The 17,568-nt window shown below is 39.7% G+C and overlaps 1 long non-coding RNA gene across 1 annotated transcript; it reads left to right on the forward strand.

Annotated features, from left to right (window-relative positions):
* Positions 1-3,519: 3,519 nt before the first annotated feature.
* Positions 3,520-9,552, forward strand: LOC113086205 (uncharacterized). Its single transcript, XR_003284692.1, has 4 exons — positions 3,520-4,219; positions 4,338-4,426; positions 8,907-9,018; positions 9,269-9,552. It is a non-coding gene; the product is annotated as an uncharacterized LOC113086205 (long non-coding RNA).
* The last annotated feature ends 8,016 nt before the right edge of the window (positions 9,553-17,568 follow it).

Genomic DNA, 17,568 nt, shown 5'->3' on the forward strand with positions numbered 1-17,568 from the left:
CACCGAACGGATTTTTTATGCCGGAGGGGTTACGGTCAGACGTTCTCCAGTGGGGTCATTGTTCCAGTGTTGCTTGTCACCCAGGGGTTAGTAGAACTAGGTTTCTAGTCAAGCAACGAATTTGGTGGCCTGGTATGGCTCGTGACGTCCACGACTTCGTCTTGGCTTGTTCAGTTTGCGCTATTGGTAAGACTTCCAATCGACCTCCAGATGGGTTACTCTTACCGCTGTCTGTCCTTTCGAGACCCTGGTCCCACATTTCTCTAGATTTCATTACCGCCCTCCCGCCCTCTAAGGGCAATACGGTGATTTTAACCGTAGTGGACCTGTTCTCGAAGGCGAATCATTTCATTCCCTTGCCCAAATTACCATCAGCCAAGGAAACAGCGGTAGCTGTCATTGACCACGTCTTCCGTATACATGGCCTTCCGACAGACGTGGTTTCTGACAGGGGTCCCCAATTTGTGTCCAAATTTTGGCGAGAATTCTGTAAATTGTTAGGAGCGACTGTTAGTCTTTCTTCCGGGTTTCATCCCCAGAGCAATGGTCAAACCGAGCGAGCCAATCCGGATGTCGAAAGGGTTTTGCGATGTTTGGCTTCCAATAATCCTTCGTCCTGGTGTCAGCAACTCTCAATTGTGGAGTACGCACACAATTCTTTGCCAGTGTCATCTACGTGCATGTCTCCATTTAAGTGTAGTTTAGGGTACCAACCACCTAATTTTGTCAGTACGGAATCCGAGGTTTCGGTCCCCTCCGCACACGCACTAGTCCAGAGGTGTCACCGCACCTGGACCAGAGCTCGCAGAGCTCTGCTCCAGGCTAGGTCGCGCACCAAGGCTAAGGCCGATCGCCACCGGTCGAAGCCTCCCCGTTACGTCGTCGGTCAAAGAGTGTGGCTTTCAACCCAGAATATTCCTATGCGTTCCGTTTCGAATAAGCTTGCTCCCAAATTTATTGGCCCGTTTTCTGTTACCAAAATCATTAATACGGTAACAGTGCATCTTAGCCTTCCTCCGGCGTACAGGAGGGTTCATCCCGTGTTCCATGTATCCAAAATTAAACCGGTGATTTTTTCCCGTCTTAACCCGCCTGCCCCGGTTCCCCCCCCGCCTCGTATCGTTAATGGGGAAACCACGTATTTGGTTAAACGTATTCTAGACTCTAGACGGAGGGGACGCGGATTTCAGTACTTGGTGGATTGGGAAGGTTACGGTCCGGAGGAGAGAAGGTGGGTTCCTGCTCGGGACATACTGGATCATCGCCTTCTAGATGATTACAATCTACAGGTAAGGCAGGCTGGGAACGTCAGGTGACGTCCTAGGGGAGGGGGTACTGTCACGGTAGGAAATCCATTGTTTCCTCCGTGTCATGTTTTGTGTTTGTATTTGTACTCTCGTAGTCTCCATGTGCTCGTTTGGTTAATTGTTGTCACCTGTATGTTGATTTTCTCGCTCCAGCTGATCCTCATCTCCACTCAGCTATAAATACTCACCCATCTCTCTGTCTGTTGTCAGATCCTCATTCATGTTTCAGCCATATAGTTGGATTACCGTCTCCCGTGTTCGTGTTCTGGATTATGTTCGTGTTGTCGTCTTCGTGTGAGTGTTCCGGTCTGTTCCTGGTTTCATCCATTGACCGTCTTCACCTTCACCACCGACTTCACCATCCAGCACTTCTCACGCCACCGTAGACCTTCTATCACCATTGCCTACATTCTGGACAAGTTTTCAATAAACCATTTCTGATTGCCTGCATTTGCTTCCTCCTCTTTTACGAGCCGTGACAGTTATTGCATCTCTTCTGACTGTATAATCGTTCATGAGCACTGCTTCTGCAGCTGATTCTAGTATTACTGGGACTTTGAGTTATACTCAGTGCTCACACACAGTTAACTGTCATCAATACGCCGTGAATCTGGAGCCAGATGCATAAACTTAGCCTCTATGTTATGACAGTTAGCCAAGAGTAATCAATCTTATCTTTTGGATTCAGTTTAGACGAATTAACGTTTTTATTTAACCAATTTAAAATATTTGACCAATTTCAAAGACTTTAACTTTTACTAACGGACTAACTTTTAAGACTATAGTCTTTAATGATGTTCATAGTTTCTGCTAATAGTGTACATACTCTTATTACATAATCCATCTTTATAATAAGTTCATAGTACACCTATCTGTATATCGTGCTGATAGTATTTTAAAAAAATGTGAATGATGTCCTTAGTACTGCTTTATCTGTATATTTATTGAACATTTGTAAATTATTGAAGAATTTATATCATTTTATCAATATATCAATTTATATCCTGCTTATTGCACTTCTGGTTAAACGCTTACTGCATTTCGTTGCCTTGTACCTTATACGTGCAATGACAATAAAATCTAATCTAATTAAAAACAACTGATTCAATTAATAACTGAATTGTTTGCATTTTTTATTCCTAGTTATGTAACTAGATGGCGCTGTAATATAGTGTGCACACTTTATGTATTAATGAAATATCCATAGACAGTAAAATAAATGGGCACAGCGACCCCATTGGAACTCAACTGAGACAATTGAAGCCCATTTTTAGCGTTTTTTAGCACTTCTGTTTCTGACGCGCAGACTCAAACGAAGCTTGATGATGTCAGCAACTTGTCTGACAGATGTAAATCTTCTAGTAGCTGTGCGTGCAAACTGCCATCGTTAATCTTGCAGAGACGGCGAGCTTGAGCGGGGAGTTCTTTGTCCTGAGTGAGCAGGAGTAAGTATTCTGATTAATTATTTTGTATTGTATTTTAAAATGTAATGCCAGTACGCCATATTAAGTTAATTGCCTGCGAGCTTCTCCTCCTGTCTGTACGGTAATACGACAGAGAGTCAAGTGGTTATGATGCAATCGTTAGCCTATTTTTTACAAAAACTGTTTCTACGGGGCCATAATGTAACATAGAAGGTAATGGAGCCCTTTATACATTGTCGTGTATCTTTAGAAATAAATAATGGACAAACAGAGTCTTTAAACGCCTCAGATGTAAAGTTATTCGCTGTCAAAGTGACGGCAAAATGAATGGGAGTCAATGGGAATGCTAACGCAAGTGAAGTTCTGCTACAAGATGGCGGCACGCAGCCGACTTCAACTTCCGGTCGACTTCCTTGCCGCCGGGAAATATCAGGCAATTTATAACAAGGGCACACTGAAGAAGAAGATATTTTATCCAAAATTTAGGAAAGCTGAAAATATACTCTGATTAAAAAAAAAAAAATCTGTGAATGGAGTAAAAAGATAGGTGTTATAATTTATTGTTTCAATATCTTATAGAAACTAATTTAAGTATTTTCAGAGACTCCACACCAGGTGGTGGCGGTAATGCGTCAGCTCGTTGTTTCTGACCGTCAACAAACTCTTGTAGAGGAAACCACTCTCGTCCTCTAGTGGTCAAGCGCTGTTTTACTTTCGATTCTCTCTCTCTCTCTCTCTCTCTCTCTCTCTCTCTCTCTCTCTCTCTCTCTCTCTCTCTCTCTCTGTGTGTGTGTGTGTGTGTGTGTGTGTGTTTGTGTGTGTTTATCTGCTTTCTGTGTTTTTAGGTTTAAAAGGAGAGAAATACAGTTGATGCAGGATAGCATGTATGTGAAATGAAACAACATTGCTGCAGACCACTCTCGTCCTCTAGTGGTCCATATCTATGCTAGTGGTCAAGCGATGTTTTACTTTCATTTCTGTGTGTGTGTGTGTTTATCTGCTTTCTGTGATTTTCTATATATTTTTAGGTTTACATAGAGAGACATACAGTTGATGCAGGATAGCATGTATGTGAAATGAAACAACATGGCTGCAGACCAGCACACACACACAGATAATAAAATAAAGAAATATAAATAAATCTCCTAGCAGATGAATCGGGAGATACTTTTATTCGTGTTTCGGGTGTGTTAGAAACAACAGAGAGCCATTTAGTGTCACTGCACACGTGTAATGATGTTTTATTATCATGTAGCGTCCTGTGATCCAGACACGAAAGATTTCTGTTGCTGAGGAGAGGTGTGCTGATATTTAAAGTGACCAGGCTTACAGTTTCCACCAGCTGGACCATGAATCAGGTGAAAAGGCCCTCAGACACACACTGAACATCAAGTCCAAGACAGCTAGAGCGGAATGTGACAGAGACTTTCATATCATGGTTTTTCTGACCAGTAAACCTTCATCCACTCAGAACACACTAGCGCAAAGGTAAAATCTACCAGAACATCTCAATAACCATGTGTTTGCTAATGCTTTACTAAAATGAAAAACAAGTGTTTTGTGTCATTTGTTGGATATCACCCCATCTCTCACATCTGATCCTCAGGTGACAGAGTCACAGAGCTGGAACCGGAGCAGGAGCGGATATCATCAACACTTGTGTCTGAACTTAACCATTATCAGTGGAAACTTAAGGTGAGATTTTCTGTCTGATCATCATCTTCATCTCACACTTTCATTGTTTTATATGGACAGGAGCACTGTTGTGCAATTGAAAAAAAAAAAAACAGTTTGTTAGTTTGTAACAAATTGTAAATAATTTATTGCATTAATTCATAAAATGACCCAGTCACTGGGAGAAACACACACATGGGAAAAAAACAAACCAAAATAAAAAAAAAAACAGGGTATAACCTTTCCAAGACAAAACAGGGATCAAGAATATTTCTGCTTAGACTTCATTGAAAGCACTGAAACTAGACTAGAAAAAAAAATAGTTCCTATTCATTAATTTAGGTACTAATATGCATCCTTAAGGGGCAAATAGTGAGTGACGTGACATTCAGCCAAGTATGGCGACCCATACTCAGAATTTGTGCTCTGCATTTAATCCATCCGAAATGCACACACACAGAGCAGTGAACACACACACACACACACTGTGAGCACACACCCGGAGCAGTGGGCAGCCATTTATGCTGCGGTGCCCGGGGAGCAGTTGGGGGTTCAGTTCTTTGCTCAAGGACACCTAAGTCGTGGTATTGAATGTGGAGAGAGAACTGTACATGCACTACCCCCACCCACAATTCCTGCCGGCCCAAGACTCGAACTCACAACCTTTGGATTACGAGTCCAACTCTCTAACAATTAGCCCTAAGCAGTATTGTATTGTTGTGCCCCCCTTTCTCAAATAAATGATGATGGAAAAAAAACACCTACTACAGGGGTGAAAATAGAACTTTAATCAAATAAAAAAGTAAATGAATAAATTGTATTATTTACAAATTACAATTGTAGCTCTCGATGGCTATAACTTTATTATGACTCAAATTTATTTTATAGTCTCAAGCCTTCAGAAATCATGCAAAAATTAAGCAGTTTTACTGTGATAAAACCATGGTTTATTTCTGTAACGGTTGTGATATCCATGTTTTTTGGTTGAAGAAATTATAAAGGCTGTGTCATCTATAGCAAAAAGGTAAAAAAGGCAAAAAGATTTAGTGAATATTTGAATGAAATGTTTGGTCAGTTGCCTAAACAAGGATTTGATTGTCCTGTAAGTGTGACAGCAGCAATCACATGCCATTTGTAATAACATGTACATAAATTGTTTATTTTGTATTTTCCTACATTATGTATTTTAACAGTGTTATTATTAACATTTATCATTATTGCCTGATTGTTTTTTTTATATATATAATGCATTTTAAGTCGTTTTAAAAGCCATTGATGGTTTAGGTCTGTTTTTATAGCAACAACAACAACAAAAATATTACAGTATATTAATAATTCTTCGTAAATTATTATTTGAAGTAACAAAACCATGGTTAATTTGCAGTTACCATGGCTACAAGAACATGATTTATGGTGTTATTGTTAAAACCATGGGTAATTTTCATAAGGGAACCTGAACCTTTCACATGAATGTGCCTGAAAGTGATAAACGGGCCTAGTTTTTACCGAAATGATTTATAATTTATTTTAATATATATAAAAAATGTATAAGGTGTGCAATGTAGTTGACACCTAAATGAACACTTTACAATTGTTTTATGCAAGTTTTATGCATGTTTTTTGCAAGTCTTTCTCCTCAAATGCTATTGAGCTTCAGATTTGTGTTTGAGCCCATGTGAAAAAGTAGCATAATTAACATATGATTTACCGTTTATTTTAATAAATATCAAACATTCAGTTCAATTTTGCATTGTAGCTGACACCTAGATGAATAATTACTGTTGTTTTTATGACTGTAAGTCACTCTCCTCAAATGCTACTGACGTTAGAAAAGTGTATACCAATATCACATGTAACTTTAGAGACGGTCCCTAAATTTGAGACTCGAACGTCCAACGTCAAGCCAACTTTATGCCTGTTTATTATTATTTATGTATTTATTTATTTATTTTTTCTTTTTACTTTCTTTAGTTTTGTTTTCTCTGCGCCGGTGTCCTGACATTTTATCCTACCCTGTCAGATTTTCCTACCCGGGTTTACTGCGCACGCGCACATCGATATCGCGTCCTTTGTCTCATGCTAAACAACGATATTTAATGTATCTGCATTACTGTAAGGGTAGGTTTAGGGCTGGGGTAGGTGTAGACTTTAATAAAAACGCAATCTAATTGGTAGAAAATAATATTTATTGTCGGTTTCCTGTAGCTGTATCCCTTCTAGCTACAACCGCGAATATAACACATAATTACTGTATTTGCAGTACTGTAAGGGTATGATTGGGGTTGTGGTAGGTGTAGACGTTAATAAACCATAACTTTACAGTAGAATTTTTCGTTGTGGAATTGTACTACCCACTGTTTTAGTGGGAGGTAGGAAAATCTGACAGCGTAGGACATATTGACAGAACACCTGATTGCTGATGTCCTTTACCCGGACATAATATGAACATTCAGCCGCGAACATGAGGTGCGAGCGGTCGGGAGAGCGGATGGGACAATGGTGCATTTTTTTTTTTTTTTAGCAACTGGAACGTGCCCCCTCTGTGTACTCTGCGTACAGGGAGCGGCGGTCCTGGGTAGTGTAGTACATTATGCACACAAGGCATAAAATGTCACTGTTTATTTGAGACATTTTTTTTCAAACATCAGCACTAATTAGTTTTTTTTCCCTGCATGTGTCAACGGTTTCATATGAGCAGAAATGTAAGAATCCTTGCAGCGACATGCTGATCAAACAGACTAACACCTCAGATGCACACATGCACTGATACACACTCACACAGACACTATTGACACCTCAGAAACACACACACCGACACTCTTGACACCTCAGGCACACACACACTTACACTCATACTCACTCACACACACACTATTGACACCTCAGAAACACACACACTTACACTCATACTCACTCACACACACACTATTGACACCTCAGACACACGCTAACAAACTGACATCAAATGCAAACATCCAGTAGTAGACACTTTCTCATGCACAAGCTGTTATTTTCTACAGCAGAGTTCACTTTGTCACCTTTTAACAACTAGTTTGAATCTATGTTTTGCAAACATGAAAATGTTGAAAAATATTTGAATGTAAAGTCAGCAACACCAAAGCTCAAAAGGTATCAAAAATGTATTGTTTAAAACTATTGCATTGTGTATGTGACGTTTCGAGCATGCAGGCTCTTCATCAGACATGAAATGTGAAAATGCTGCAATAGGTCACATGATTAACACAATTTTACAATTCTAATTCAAAACTGAAAATTCTTTTGAAGTTTTTAGGAGACCAATGAATGAATCTACTGTTAATTACCATGAAACTCTTTCAGGATGCTCCTACTTTGTCTTCTGTGATTTCTTGATGTTATGTGGTGATTCTCACAATCCCAGACTCAGGGTCAGAGGTCATTTTAAGAAAATTATCACACAATCTGGGTCTTGAAATTAGAAAAACACTGAAGTTTGATCATCTTCTGATTGTGATTGGTGCATATTCCACAAGAGTCACCTCCTCAACTTTCTGTAGAAAATGCATAACACAAAATATAATAATAATAATAAAAAGAAGAAGAATAATGAATAATAATGAAACAGTAACAAGTCTTTTATGACCATCTGATGGTGTGAGTGTGAGATTAATGTGATAGATCTTTATAATAGGAAAGCCCTTTACCGCCAAATAAGAAAAATTACAATAAAAAAAAATAAACAAGTAATAATGATAATAATAATAATCATTATTATTATTTATTCTATTTTTATTTATTTATTTATTTATTTATTTATTAAGATTACAAATTCCAAATTAGGACATACTTAAATCGGATTATGATTTATGCAAGTCAAAATGAGTATGTCATAATTTAAGCATTTTAAATTATACTTAGTAATTGTTAGTATACTTACAAATTATTAGTAATTGTCTTACCATTTTCTGTGTGTTTCTTTTGAAGAATGTCGTCTCTGCGAAAGTGATGTCTTCTTCAAAAGTCTCAGCTGTTTTAACAATAATAGAGACATTAAAACCACAAAACTTTATCTTAATTAGATCTGATTCTTCACAGTCTGTGTGTTATTATTCAGGCTTTCAGATTCAACTCCAAAGTAACACTCATGATTTTAAACATGGCATTAACTAATTTTATTTAATTCCACACACAAATAGTTTATCATTATCATTACATTTATACATTTAATTTATCATTACAATGAGAAAGACACATCAATCACTTATTCATTTACACAAATCAAACCCAAATGTCCGTTTAACATCACATTCTTTATATTTAATCAGCATTTAAGTTCAACAAACAGAACAACATTTATAATTCATATACATTTTAGAGCACCAGTTGCATCTTTATGATATCTTTATAAACATCTGATGGTGCGGTTGTGTGTGAGATTGTGATAGATCATTGTAATATTTAATTGTTTAAATGGAGAAGATAACACTTGCCTGCTTGATCAGTTTTTCTGTGTTTCTTGCAGATGCAGAAGATCACGACAGTGACGATCAACAGAGATCCAGCAGAGATCGACACGAACAGAAACACAGAGACTGGAGGAACTGAAGAAGAGGAAAAGACAGACAGTCATTAATGTGAGTGATTGAATCAGTCTGATCTACATCAGAAGACAGAGATCAGCTCAGTTAATAACTTGTGGAAGCACCTGAACATGTGTGACAGAGCTGAGTGATGTCCAGATGTTGAGTCTGGTTGCTGATGGGATTGTTGAGCACACAGCTGTAGCTGTTTTTATCCTGATATTCCACCTCCAGAGGTAGAGAGAGACTGATGCTGAGATCAGACACACTGATGCTGGACAATAAACTGTTTCCTTTGTACCAGGAGAGAGTCACATGACCCACATTCACCACTGAACACACCAATGAACAATTCTGCTCTGAGGATGAGGATGATGATGAAGAACACTGTGAAGAGTTACTGCTGATGACAGGAACAGGCAGACGAGCTGAAAACATGAGAGAATAAACATGAAAACAAAAATCTGCTTATTTTGTAGTGAATATCAGTAATAAATGTTGTGTTAAGTGAATGTTAAGTGTGTTAAGGGACACTGAATGTGTCTGTCATCTCAAAGTATAAAATGAATAAACATTTGACAAAGTAAATAGAATATGTGTACGTTTTAACAAATGACATCTCTACTCACCATAGACAGAAACATTAAATGTTTTTGATTTTATATTCACTCCACTAATAAGTAGTTCATAGAGTCCAGTGTGTTCAGTTGTGATGTTAGTGATGGTCAGAGATCCAGTTTGATCGTCCAGCTTCATTCTGTCTCTGAATTTCCCAATAGGAACATTAGATGTGGAGAAGATTTGCTTCTTTTTCTTGATTTTAGCTATGAGAGACTTGTTAGCTCCAAATTTCCACAGTATGTCGTCATCTTCATGTATTTCAGTAAGATCAGTGTTTAGAGTAACAGAATCTCCCTCCATCACTGACACTGAATCACCAAACACACCTGATCAACAAACAGAGTTTACACTGATTAAAGTCTCAGCAGAAACAAACACAATGTAAAATATCAGCGGTCTTTATAAACAGCTGTTGTAAACTCTACTGTTAATAACAGAGAGACTGTTAGATTCAAGCAGACAGAGGAAACACTGCAGCTGTGCTATTTAATGAATTCAACTCATATTTATATAATTTACATAATGCACAAATCTGTTCAGGATTCTTCTCTTATAGATGTATAACACATTATTATTATTATTTAAATGTTCTTTCTGCTCTCATGTCATATACAGTATGTCTTTATGTTTGTTCAGTCTGTATTTACCAAGAGCTCCTGGTGTTTTTGCACACACTTGGCAGATAAAGCTATAATAAGTGAATATAGAGTTTACATCAAAGTAAAAGAATTAAAGTTAATTTCAAAGTTTGGTGCAACAGAATTATTAGATAAACCTGGATTTAATCTAAATTTAAGATGAATCCTGATTGGTGTAACACAAACAATTGTGCTGGATATTTAAAATATAAATATAAATATATATATATAAATATTTCATTATTTTCCAGATCTGGATTTAATGTAAATTCCATAATCCTAATCCCAACAGAGACATGAATTCAAAGATAGTAGATCTTGTTGTTTTTATACAGTATTCATAATTATTTTGCTTCATAACAGGAGATTAAAATAATGTATTTAGCTTTATTACCCTCAAACAGAAAAAAGCCATAAATATAATATCATAAACTTACCAATCAGACCCCCGCAGCACAAACAGAACAAGACAAACTTGTGAAACATTTTCTTCAGTGGTTCGGTGTGTGATCTAACGGCAGACTGGTAAAGTGTTGAGTGTGAATCCCCCCATGACAAGATCTGACCCTCCCACTTCACACCCTACATCTGCTTATAATCTTATAGTTCATCTAGCACTTAGGAATGTTTTCACTGGTTTTAAGTGAAATAATAATAATAATAGTTTATCAATAGGTTAAGGGTTCATATTCCCGTCTCTCTGACAGCTTTTCTTCTGAAAGTGTTGTTACCCGACTGTTTCAAATGACTAGAAGAATATTGTGGATGAACTATATTTGATGGTGAGATGGAGCAGTGATTTTAAAATGATATATTTATTCTAAATGTTATTGAATGTAAACCCAGAGTAGAGATTTCAAACAGTGTTAGGATCTTTACTGAGGTGTATCTTCTGAGCCGAACTGAAAGCAGTCGTGGTTAGTTTTCTAAGCGTGGTTTGATCCGTTGGGTGGACAAACAGATGTGAGTGACTCTGGACATTCAGAGCACGAGGGTTTAGTTTGTAGGTGAAGAGGTTCTTCCTGTGAGGCCTGTGACTATTCACAGCGTTTAAGACTTTAATCTACTGGAGGCGGGGAGACAAACCTTATTTAATAAAACATTATGTGTAGTTATTGCATCTCTTCTGACTGTATAATCGTTCATGAGCACTGCTTCTGCAGCTGATTCTAGTATTACTGGGACTTTGAGTTATACTCAGTGCTCACACACAGTTAACTGTCATCAATACGCCGTGAATCTGGAGCCAGATGCATAAACTTAGCCTCTATGTTATGACAGAGTTAGCCAAGAGTGATCAATCTTATCTTTTGGATTCAGTTTAGACTAATTAAAGTTTTTATTTAACCAATTTAAAATATTTGACCAATTTCAAAGACCTTAACTTTTACTAACTGACTAACTTTTAAGACTATAGTCTTTAATGATGTTCATAGTTTATGCTTATAGTGTACATACTCTTATTACATAATCCATCTTTATAATATGTTCATAGTACACCTATCTGTATATCGTGCTGATAGTATTTAAAAAAAAAAATGTGAATGATGTCCATAATACTGCTTTATCTGTATATTTATTGTAAATTTGTAACATATTGTAGACAATTTATATCCTGCTTATTGCACTTCTGGTTAAATGCTAACTGCATTTCGTTGCCTTGTACCTTACACGTGCAATGACAATAAAATCTAATCTAATTAAAAACAACTGATTCAATTAATAACTGGATTGTTTCCATGTTTGATTTCTAGTTATGTAACTAGATGGCGCTGTAATATAGTGTGCACACTTTATGTATTATTGAAATATCAGGCAATTTATAACAAGGGCACAATAAAGAAGACATTTGATCCTAAATCTAGGAAAGCTGAAAATACACTGTGATTAAAAAAAAAAATTATGTGAATGGAGTAAAAAGATAGGTGTTTTATTGTTTCAATATCTTATAGAAACAAATTTAAGTATTTTTAGAGACTCCTCACCAGTTGGTGGCGGTAATGCGTCAGCTCGTTGTTTTTGACCGTCAACAAACTCTTGTAGAGGAAACCACTCTCGTCCTCTAGTGGTCAAGCGCTGTTTTACTTTCGATTCTCTCTCTCTCTCTCTCTCTCTCTCTCTCTGTGTGTTTATCTGCTTTCTGTGATTTTCTATATATGTAGGGTTTTTAGGTTTACATGGAGAGACATACAGTTGATGCAGGATAGCATGTATGTGAAACGAAACAACATGACTGCAGACTAGCACTCGCACACACAAATAATAAAATAAATAAATATAAACAAATCTAGCAGATGAATCGGGAGATTCGTTCTAGTATTCGTGTTGCGGGTGTGTTAGAAACAACAGAGGGCCTGTCACTGCACACGTGTAATAATGTTTTATTATTACGTAGCGTAAACACATCGCCGACACATTTGATGCTCTTTATTTGACTGGAGGAGTGTTTTTTTTTTGGTTGTTGTTGTTGTTGTTTTACCACCGCCCATATTCGCGTGACGTCATAAACTCTGCATCATAGGTCACTGCTAGTAACGAACGCAGGTGAATTCGCGAGTGTAAAACTTTACCACAAAGTTCCAGGCCTGTGATCCAGACACAAAAGGTTTCTGTTGCTAAGGAATGGTGTGCCGATATTTAAAGTGACCAGGCTTACAGTTTCCACCAGCTGGACCATGAATCAGGTGAAAAGGCCCTCAGACACACACTGAACATCAAGTCCAAGACAGCTAGAGCAGAATGTGACAGAGACTTTCATATCATGGTTTTTCTGACCAGTAAACCTTCATCCAGAACACACTAGCGCAAAGGTAAAATCTACCAGAACATCTTAATAACTGCATATTTGCTAATGCTTTTTGTCTTCTAAAATTAAAAAAACAAGTGGTTTGTGTCATTTGTTGGATATCACCCCATCTCTCACATCTGATCCTCAGGTGACAGAGTCACAGACCTGGAACCGGAGCAGGAGCGGATATCATCAACACTTGTCTCTGAACTTAACCATTATCAGTGGAAACTTAAGGTGAGATTTTCTGTCTGATCATCTTAATCTCACACTCTCACTCTTTTATATGGACAGAAGCACTGTTGTGCAATTGAAAAAAAAAACAGTTTGTTAGTTTCTTATTAAAGCTATAGAAAATAAAATAGATTATTAACCACCATCAAACACAAATTTTAAATACATTATTGCAACTTTATTGCATTAATTCATCATAAAATGACACAGACACTGGCAGAAACACACACACACACACACAAATAAACCAAAAAAATAAAAAGCAGGGTATAGCCTTTCAAAGACAAAACAGGGATCAAGAATATTTCTGCTTAGACTTTATTGAAAGCACTGAAACTAGACTCTCAGAAAAAAAATATGTAAAAGCTCTCACAGATGCAGTGCCTTTTCTGTCATTTAGGTACTAATATGCACCCTTAAGGGGTAAATAAGACACAAAGGTGCACCTTTTGAAAATGTAAAGCACACAACAACCTTTGTACCTTTTTTCTTGGAGTGCAGTAGTGCTTAACCACAGGAGGATCACTGAATGAGTTGTATGAGTTTCAAATGTATGATCAGTTCTGGTTTCATTTTCTCTGTCTCTGTTATCCTGCCTAGTTAGTTTCCATGGTTTTTGATTACTTAGTTCCACACCTATTTTTATTATTTAAAAGCCTTTGTTCTTCATTGTTCCTTTGTCCGCTATCAATATTTATTTGTTTGGATTTGTGCTTATTCTCTCCTGTGGATTATTAAAACAACTCTTTTTATTATACTCCATCATCATGCTCTTTGTTTTGAACACCAGACCTTGACAGAATAGCGGACTTGCAAAGTGAGTAAGAGTAGCTGCATTTTTCCTTCTTTTTTGTTTTGTTTTTCCTCTCCCCTGGAATCGACCTGCCCGCAGTCCAGCTGCTTTGCCTGGTCAAGCAGGACCGTCCACTGGAAGACCGTACCAGGGACTTTATCGATCTGGCGTGCCTTACTTACTTCCCGGACCGCTCACTCTGTTTTCTACATCACCAGCCTGAGCAAGCGGTGTAATTCACACCTCCCATTGGATGGTCCCAAGGAGAATTTCACCACTTTTGTGGAGTGGGTGCTGGAGAGAAATGGACTGTATTTCAGGTATAAAATACCATCAGCTCTGCCATGGCTCCTAGCTCCCTCGTCTCCACTATGGCCAGTCATCCCACCAGCTCCACCAGGCTCCCTCGTCACTCCAGCTCCGTCTTGGTCACTCGTCGACCATCCACCGCCTCGATACTCCACTCCTCTGGCTTTGCTTCGTCAATCCATCCCTCTGGCTCTATCAGGCTCCTCCTTCCCTCCGGTTCTGCCTCCATCCTCAGTCTCTCCGGCTCCACCGTGGGTCGCTATCCTGGCCAGGCTCCTCCTTCTATCGACTCCACTGTTGGTTGCTATCCTCGTTGGCCTTTGGATCTCCACCTGGCTCCTCCTTCTATCGACTCCACTGTTGGTTGCTATCCTCGTTGGCCTTTGGATCTCCACCTGGCTCCTCCTTTCATCGTCTCCACCGTTGGTTGCTATCCAGGCTGGCCTCTGGATCTCCACCTGGCTCCTCCTTCCATCATCTCCACCGTTGGTTGTTATCCAGGCTGGCCTCTGGATCTTCACCTGGCTCCTCCTGCTGTCGACTCCACCATTGGTAGCTATCATGGGTGGCCTCTGAATCTCCACCTGGCTCCTGCCATCGACTCCTCCATTGGTAGCTATCCTGGCTGGCCTTTGAATCTCCACCTGGCTCCTCCTGCCATCGACTTCACCATTGGTAGCTATCCTGGCTGGCCTTTGAATCTCCACCTGGCTCCTCCTGCCATTGACTCCACCGTTGGTCGCTATCCTGGCTGGCCTCTGGATCTCCACCTGGCTCCTCCTGCCGTCGACTCCACCATTGTTAGCTATCCTGGCTGGCCTTTGGATCTCCACCTGGCTCCTCCTTCCATCGACTCCACAGTTGGTCTCTATCCTAGCTGGCCTTTGGATCTCCACCAGGCTCCTCCTTCTATCGACTCCACTGTTGGTTGCCAATCCTCGTTGGCCTTTGGATCTCCACCAGGCTCCTCCTTCCATCGACTCCACCGTTGGTTGCTTTCCAGGCTGGACTATGGATCTCCACCTGACTCCTACTGCCGTCAAATCCACTGTTGGTCACTATCCTTGGTGGCCTTTGGATCTCCACCAGACTCCTTCTCCTGTCGACTCCACTGTTGGTTGCTATCCTCGCTGGCCTTTGGATCTCCACCTGGCTCTTCCTTCCATCGACTCCACTGTTGGTTGCTTTCCAGGCTGGCCTCTGGATCTCCACCTGGCTCCTCCTGTCGTCGACTCCACCATTGGTAGCTATCCTGGCTGGCCTTTGAATCTCCAGCTGGCTCCTCCTGTCGTCGACTCCACCGTTGGTAGCTATCCTGGCTAGTCTTTGAATCTCCAGCTGGCTCCTCCTGCCGTCGACTCCACCGTTGGTTACTATCCTGGCTGGCCTCTGGATCTCCACCTGGCTCCTCCTGCCGTCAACTCCACCATTGCTCACTATGTTGGCTGGCCTCGGGATCTCCACCTGGCTCCTCCTGCTATCGACTCCACCGTTGGTAACTATCCTGGCTGGCCTTTGAATCTCCACGTGGTTCCTCCTGCTATCGACTCCACCATTTGTAGCTATCCTGGCTGGCCTCTGGATCTCCACTTGGCTCCTCCTGCCATCGAGTCCACCGTTGGCAGCTATCCTGGCTGGCCTTCGAATCTCCACCTGGCTCCTCCTGCCATCGACTCGACCATTGGTCGCTATCCTGGCTGGCCTCTGGATCTCCACATTGCTCCTCCTGCCATCGACCCCACCATTGGTCGCTATCCTGGCTGGCCTCTGGATCTCCACCTGTTTCCTCCTGCCGTCGACTCCACTGTTGGTAGCTATCCTGGCTGGCCATTGGATCTCCACCTGGCGCCTCCTGCCGTCGACTCTACCGTTGGTCACTATCCTGGCTGGCCATTGGATCTCCACCTGGCTCCTCCTGCCGTCGACTCTACCATTGGTCACTATCCTGGCTGGCCTTTGGTGATTCCCTTTACGATTGCCCTCACCTCACCTGCCTCATGCCCGCCTCCTGAACCCCCTCCCTCCCTCCACTGTCAGACTGTTTGTCCGGGAGGGGGAAACCTCTCACATGTATGATCAGTTTTGTTTTAATTTTCTGTGTCTCTGTTATCCAGCGTTATCCAGTTATCCAGTTTCCATGGTTGTTGATTAATTAGCTCCACACCTGTATTGTTCATTTGTCCACTATCAATCTTTATTAATTTGGATTTGTGTTTGGTTGTGCTTATTCTCTATTGTGGATTATTAAAATAACTCTTTTGAATATTGTACAGGAGACCATGACAATGAAATCATTATGAACACAAAGCATATAATATTTTACATTTTCATAATAATGTCAATGTTTGATTTAAGACATTTTTGTCAAACATCAGCACTAATGAGTTGAGTATTTTGTAGGAAAGTGGCTTCCCTGTATCAATGTGAGCAGAAATTAAAAATTCTTGCAACGAAATGCTAATCAAACAGACTACACCTCAGACATAATTGCACCAACACTGCTGACACCTCAGACACACAGACTTACACTCATACACACTCAAACAGACACAATTGACACCTCAGACACACACTAACACACTGTTGACACCTCATACACACAGACTTACACTCATACACACTCAAACAGACACAATTGACACCTCAGACACAAACTAACAAACTGACATCAAATGCAGGCATCCAGTAGTAGACACTTTCTCTTGCAAAACCTGTTGTTTTCTACCAAACAGATCAAACCACATTTCTGTACAGATATAATTACATGAGACCACAGCAGAGTTTACTTTGTCACCTTTTAACGACTAGTTTGCATCTAAGTTTTGCAAATCCTGCAACCATCGACTGGTTTTGTACTTAAAACATTAAAGTTTGATCATCTTCTGACTGTGATTGGTGCATATTCCACATGATCCTCCTCTTCAACTTTCTGTAAAAAAAATGCATAAGTAAAGTAATGTTTTTTTTTTTTTTAATAACAAAAGACTTTAATAAACACATGGTGCAGTTGTGTGTGTGATTTATGTGATAGATCATTATGCTATAGAAAGCTCATTAGGCCTGTCAGAATAATCACTATGTCAAGTTATTGCATTATTTATGTTGAAAGTGGACATCGAAAGGTGAAAAGAAGGCATAATTTGACACCTTATAGTGTTTTCCTTACAACTCCGGACTCTAGTATGAAAGTCCAAATAGACTCAAAACCTCAATCCACTGTT

This window comes from Carassius auratus, unplaced genomic scaffold (assembly GCF_003368295.1).
Source record: "Carassius auratus strain Wakin unplaced genomic scaffold, ASM336829v1 scaf_tig00042948, whole genome shotgun sequence".
NCBI lineage: Eukaryota > Metazoa > Chordata > Actinopteri > Cypriniformes > Cyprinidae > Carassius > Carassius auratus.